At 42.1% G+C, this 7,306-nt stretch overlaps 1 long non-coding RNA gene across 1 annotated transcript; it reads right to left on the minus strand.

Moving 5' to 3' along the window:
• Window positions 1-586: 586 nt before the first annotated feature.
• Window positions 587-4,134, minus strand: LOC149547758 (uncharacterized). Its single transcript, XR_016354418.1, has 2 exons — window positions 3,980-4,134; window positions 587-869 (listed from the first exon to the last, which is right to left on the minus strand). It is a non-coding gene; the product is annotated as an uncharacterized LOC149547758 (long non-coding RNA).
• Between the last annotated feature and the right edge of the window lie 3,172 nt (window positions 4,135-7,306).

Here is a 7,306-nt window from a genome sequence, read left to right on the forward strand (position 1 = left end):
ATACCAAATCAAACAAAAGGGTTATAATCACGAAATTACATCATTTGATGCATTCAGAGGGCACTTAACTCAGATACTTGTCCTAATTATCAATTAGGACAATTGGCTAAAGGGTTTAGGATTTGGACTTAAGAGTTTATCTCCCCTCTCTTACCATTGAGACAGTGCGATAAGGTACGCTCATCCTGACAATTCAGGGAAGTCGATACCCGGTACCTGCAACCTGCATAAAATCCACACATGTACAAACACAATATTCTAAGCTAAACAAGAAATGGCAGGAAGTGGTGCATCGTGTAGATCCCGACTAGCAGGTGACTACGACTCCCTTCCTTAACCATATTAGAAACACCATACATAAATAAAACAACACGCACACCATACACATGCAGTATGGGGTAAGTATCCATAAGAGGCACATGAAATAATAAGCCATCTAACTAATCATCATCGATAACTAAAACCATTGAATAATCATCATACATGCATGAAATATAGAGTACCAAGTAATCTCATCATATAATAAATTGAGTGTAAACATCCTCTGATAATCTCTAAAATAATGATACTACTCATCAAACATAAATTGGCCTAAAAGAGTTTGGCAATCATATCATAAATGTAGCTCGAAAAATGTAAACTAGGGGCAGGCACTACATCCACCCCCCCTAGACTTAGGCTTACTCCTGGAAGCCTATAAACAAATAGGGATATAAATCCCGTAATCTAGATGCATCCTCCCATGTAGCTGAAGAGTCATCAGTAGGGTCCCATTGGACCCTTACCTGCTCTATGGTTCGACCCCTGAGGGTCAACTCCCGCTGCTCCAGAATACGTATTGGCTCCAAAGCCAGCTGCCCGTCCTCTACCTGTAATGCATTCCAATCAAGAATATGTACAACATCAGGAATATACTATCTAAGTACTGAAACATGAAAAACATCGTGAATGCGAGCAAGGCTGGGTGGTAAAGCAAGATGATAGGCAACTGGACCAATCCTCTCAAGAATATCGAATGGTCCCACAAAACGAGGTGCTAGCTTCGAGCCCTTTCCATAACGGATCGAACTCTTTCGCGGACGCACTCTCAAGAAAACCTTCTCTCCCACAGCAAACTGCTTATCTGACCTATGAGCATCAGCATACTTCTTCTGCCTATCCTGTGCCATTGTCAAGTGCTCTCGGATACGCACCACCTGTTGCTCCATGTCACGAAGCATCTCTGGGCCCAACAGGATGCCATCCTCAAGGCTATCCCAACTCAAAGGTGTACGACAAGGGCATCCATATAAGTCTTGGAAAGGTGCCATGCCAATAGAACTGTGATACCCATTGTTGTAAGCAAACTCCACTAGGTAGAGATAGTCCTCCCAACGAGTCTGCCTATCCATCACGTACATCCTCAACATATCTTCGAGAACCTGATTCACTCTCTCTGTCTGCCCATCTGTCTCTGGGTGATATGCTAAACTATAGTTCAACTATGCTCCAAGATCATGCTATAGTGATGTCCAAAATGCGGAAGTGAAAACATGATCCCTATCCGAAATGATCTTTCAGGGAATACCATGTAGTCTCACAATATCACACATGAAGACATTAGCTACTGAAGCTGCAGTGTAGGAAGACCTGATTGGTGCAAAATGTGCCACCTTGGTCAACAGGTCAACGGTGACCATGATAGCATCATGACGACGAAGAGTCATAGGTAATCCTACTATGAAATCCATAGAGATGATGTCCCACTTCCATGAAGGAATGAGATTCGGTTGCAAGAGTCCTGTCGGATGCTGGTGTTCTGCCTTGACTCTCTGACACTCAAGACATCTAGCCACAAAATCAGCAATGTCGCACTTCATCCCGGACCAATAGAATAAACATCGCAAATCTGCATGCATCTTCTTGACACCTGGATGTGTCGAGTAAGGTGCACTATGGGCCTCTGATAGGATCAATATGCAAAGCTCATCTAGTAGCGGCACATAGATCCTTCCTGAATGTCTCAAAAGGCCATCTGATTCTAAGACATAGCCTGAAAACTTACCCTCCAAGGATCTCCCTGAATTGATCTCACTGCACACCTCCAGATACCATGAATCAGTGGGGAGTGCCTGAAGTATCTGACATCTCAAATCGACACTAAGAGTCATAGATGATATCACATGTTTCCTGTGACTCAAAGCATCAGCTACGACATTCTCCTTCCCCTGGATATACTTCACCTCAAAGTCATACTCGCACAAAAACTCCATCCAATGCCTTTGCCTAGCATTCAGATTAGGCTGCGTGAATATGTACTGAAGACTACGATGATCGCTATGTAGTTCAAATCTATGTCCCAACAAGAAATGTCTCCATCTCACTAAGGCATGAACTACTGCTGCTAACTCAAGGTCATGTGTAGGATAATTCAACTCATGATCCTTGAGTTTGCGTGACTCATATGCAATCACTCGACCATTCTACATTAGAACTGCTCCAATACCCTCGAGGGAAGCATCTGTACACACCATGAAATCACCTTCTGGATCAGGTACTACTAAGATCGGTGCACTGGTCAGAAGCTCTTTGAGTTTCTGAAATGCTTCTACACACTTTTCTGTCCAAAGAAACTTCTTTCCTTTCCTCTGAAGGGAGGTAATAGGGTTTGCTATTCTGGAGAAGTTTTGAACAAATTTGCGATAATACCCAGCTAGACCCATGAAACTACGAATCTTCGACACAGTAGTGGGTGCAGGCCAATCTACTATTGCCTGGATCTTCGCAGGGTCTACAGAGATACCTTCGCCTGAAATAACGTGTCCCAAATACTGTATCTCTGATTGAAAGAAATCACACTTTCCCGCATTGGCATAAAGTTGATTATCTCTCAAGCACTGCAAAACTAAACTCAAATGTTCCTCATGTTCCTTTTGGGACTTAGAATATATCAGAATATCATCGAGGAACACAAGAACAAATCTATCAAGATAGGAACAGAACACCCCATTCATTAAGCACATGAAAACTGATGGAGCGTTCGTCAGCCCAAAGGGTACCACTGTGAACTCATAATGCCCGTAGCGAGTTTGAAAAGCAGTCTTATGAATATCAGCCTCCTTGATGCGAAGTTGATGGTATCCTGACTTAAGATCAATCTTAGAGAACACTGTAGCCCCCTTGATCTGATCAAATAAATCGTCAATCCTTGGTAAAGGATACCTGTTCTTTATTGTCACCTTATTCAGCTTTCTGTAATCCATGCAAAGGCACAAAGAACCATCCTTCTTCTTCACAAAGAGCACTGGAGCTCCCCATGGTGATACACTAGGTCGAATACTACCCTTGGCCAAAAGTTCCTCTAACTGCAAATGCAACTCACTTAGCTCTTGAGTGGTCATACGGTAAGGAGCTCTAGAGATAGGTTTCGCTCCTGGAGTGAGCTCAATGCTAAAATCAATGTCTCTCTTCGGAGGCATGCCTGGAATCTCACTCGGAAAGACATCAACATACTCCTGTAAAATAGGGTGATCTAGGGTCTTCCTCGTAGAGTCTTCCTCATCAAGCTCATTTACCGTAACGGAAAATACCTGACACCCCTTACGAAAGCTTTGCTTAAGTTGCATAACAGAGATCATCCGTAGGGATATAGGTCTCGATATCCCCACAATCTCAACATCCTTCCCTTGATCATCCTGACACATAATGGTCTTCTTTCTGCAGTCAATACTAGCCCTATGAGAGCCAAGCCAATCCATACCGAAGACCACATCATAGGAGCCAAGAGGAATAACTCAAAAATTGACTGAAGTCTCGAACCCTCCTATACTAAGTCCACACTTATGAACTACCAAATCTGTGGAAACTTTAGCGCCTGAGGCTAGTTCCACTTGCCAACCATGATCTTGCTTAACCGACTCCAGCTTACACTTATCAACTAGAGATGGAGAAATGAAAGAATCTGTAGCACCTGAATCAAATAATACAGAGAGAGGTGTACCTCGGATAGCTCCTGTAGTCTCAACTACTGTCCCCTGATGGTCTGCCTGACGGTGATCCACCGCTGCAAATACTCTATGAGATCCACCTGTATTTCCGACTGTAGGCTCAGATGCCGCAGGCCTGGGTCCTGAATACTGAGATGCTCGCTGTGGGCAGTATGCTACAATGTGACCAATCTGTCCACACGAATAACATCCCGTGCCTCTGCCAGATCCTCTCCCTATAGGTGGTGCATTCGACCGCTGGTGGCTACCCCTGCTAGCAAAAGACTGGTTGCTCTGTGCAGGCCGAGATTGCTGATTCTGTCTATTACGTTGAGCATTGCGATTGATCCTAGAGTTGGATCCACTGCCACCACTCTGTGCCTGAGGGTAAAATCCCTTATGCTGTTGAGGCTGCTACTGAGAATACTGATTCCTCCTAGGGAAGGGAGGCTTCCTGATTCCACCGAAATTGTGGTTGCCCTTAGATCCTGCTATAGTAGGCGCTCCCACAAATCCTCCTTGCCCAAAGTTGACACTCTTCTCTACCAGGATAGCTCGATGTACCGCATCTTTGAGGGTCTTAGGCTCAAATACCTTAACACCCCCAATAAAACGGTTGTTCAAGCCTCGAATGAAATGTTGTGCCAACTGTGCTGGGTTTTCACTGAATCTCGAAAAAGGCATGAGCTCATAGAACTTGCGCTCATACTCTACAACGGTCATAGTGAACTATCTCAGGTTATGGAACTCATCTTCTCTAAGCTGCTTCCATTCCTCTGGTAGGAATCGCTCATGAAAACTCTCCAATAAAATCTCCCAAGTGACACTACCCATGTCAATGCCCAAATTCTTCTCCTCAATAGTCCACCAGGTGGCTCCAAATAACTCTAGATTGGTAATGGCAAACCTCGCTTTGACATTACTGTCAAAGTCCTGCATAGAAAAAATCCTGTCAAGGGAAATAAGCCACTGCTCAGCTACATACCCAGAACCTTGCCCATTAAAGGGCTTGATCTTGGACCTCTGAAGATCCTTCATCTGAGAAGATACTATGAATCTATGTCGATCCCTCTGAGGACTCCTAGATCTGTGTCTATGCTCATGTCCAACCTGGTGTGCTCTATCCTGCTCAAGAACAGGAGGTAAGCGATCAATAAGGGTTCGCATCATTTGCCTCAGATCAACCTCCTCAGAGTCGGCATGTCCCTCTTCATGGTTCTCTTCCTGATGCTCACTGACATGCTCTTCCCTATTCTCTTCCTGAATGGGGCTCTCATGGATAGATTCATGAACACTAACATCTCTGCCTCGTCCACGACCTCTGCCACGGCCAAGGCTACGGCCCCTAACGGAAGATCTCGTCACAGATACCATCCTACAATAATATCCAAGACACAAGATGCTAAAATAACCATGAAACATACTACTGAAATACATAGATAAAAGACACATGTTTTGCAAACAAGATATTTTCAGTTTTCAGTTTACCTATCATTTCAGTTTAAGTATAATTTCAGTTTTGAAGTTTTGAGTGTTGAAGTATGAATAAAATAGGTAACTAATAGTTTATATACTATTTTAGTTCAACTAGCTTCAAGTTTTAGTTTAAGGTTTGCATTTTTATTCAACTAGTTAACACTAGTGGCATTCCAATATACCCAGAGCTCCCAATGTAGAAACTTGGGCTCTGATACCAGATGTAACGCCCCGCCAAGGGATCCAAAAGAATTTAACCTAAAGTTTCACTAAGTTTGCTAAACATTTTTTTATTTTTTTTTAAAGTAAGAAAGTATGACATACACATCAAACAAATAGTAGCGGAAGCAATAACATGTAATCATCGACAAACATACATTGCAAGTTACATTTCTTAAAGATCCCAAGACGTTGAGTCACGTTTAAATTTAATTAATTCTAAGTCTAACAACTATCACATACATAGAAAAGAATAATCAGAAACTCCAATGTCCATAATATACATTTGTTCTGAATGCTCCTTGGCAAATTAATTCAGAATGCTCATTCATCCACTGTACATGTCACAGGGTATGAAAGGCTTAAAAGAATATACATATGTAAAGATCAAGATACAACATCCTCAAATCCATGATACAAAGTACAGTAAAAATATATGAAATTATTCACCATACATGATACATCCATAATGATAAAACATCTATCATAAAATCTAACCATCCATCATACTAATCCAAGAACATAGTGTAGATAATTGCCAATCACGAAAAATCCAGCCACGGTGACCATGGAACGGATCTCAATGATAAGAGTAAAAGCACTACCACCCGACCGCGTGGAACCTAAATGGTCCACTCCCACCGCGCTGAGGAGATAGTCTCAAGTCCCAAATAGGATAACAAAACCTATAATCATAAATAATCTCTAAGTCCAGGAAATCCTATAAGTATGCTAACTCAAGGGTTCCTAAAAAGATCGACATCTAAATCCCAGAGGTACCACAAGACACGTAGGAAACCTAATATGCAAGCGGGAAAGTGTCATCGCAAAAGTCATGTAGAAGTTACCCGAGCAATCCCTTAGGAATCCTGGGTCCCTACTGATCCTGCGGCCACTAGTATCCTCTCGTACTGACGAGGCATACTATGGAATGCAAAGTCGTAACCAAGCATCCTCTCTACCCCATCCTAGTCTATACTAGCACTCATGGCATGAGAGAGAACATACAATTATCTTGTTAGGTTCATTTTCTCTCATTTAGTGTAAATGTTTTCACTTATTAAAAATGACTTACAATGGGTTTCTCAAGGCAGCCTCTTAGGGCTCCGACCCCCATTGCAATCCACTTCCCGACTCTACACATAGATAACCTACCCTAGCTCATGAACTTGTAAATCAAAGAATCATAATAAAACCATCTCAGTCCTATACGAGCAACTGAAAAATATCATAAAAAGATAATCCACAAAATTACATTAGTTCTTCATGAGCAACGGATAACATCAAATAGTAATCATGTAATCACGACAGTCCTCTATCAGCAACTGAAGGCATCAATGATAAGTCACAAAATCCAATGGTTCTCTAATGAGCAATCAGAAAGTAATACAAGTATAACTGATCGAGACTCAGAAATGGTTATCAAATATAACTAATCGAGACTCAAAAATGGTTAAGTTAGGTATTCTCAAATACATACACCTCAGCTTCACACAAGGAAACTGGAAAGCAATAACAAACAGTAAACACAATCATGTCATAGAGCACTTCATCACATTACCATGGTCAGGTTAAGAAAGATCCCCGAGCCTCTGGTAACAACCTAAACTGGTCAACGCTATACCAACCCCAAAACATTCAAAGTA

The sequence above is a fragment of the Cupressus sempervirens genome, chromosome 7 (assembly GCF_028749045.1).
Source record: "Cupressus sempervirens isolate cs-2001-9-10 chromosome 7, ASM2874904v1, whole genome shotgun sequence".
Taxonomy (NCBI): domain Eukaryota; kingdom Viridiplantae; phylum Streptophyta; class Pinopsida; order Cupressales; family Cupressaceae; genus Cupressus; species Cupressus sempervirens.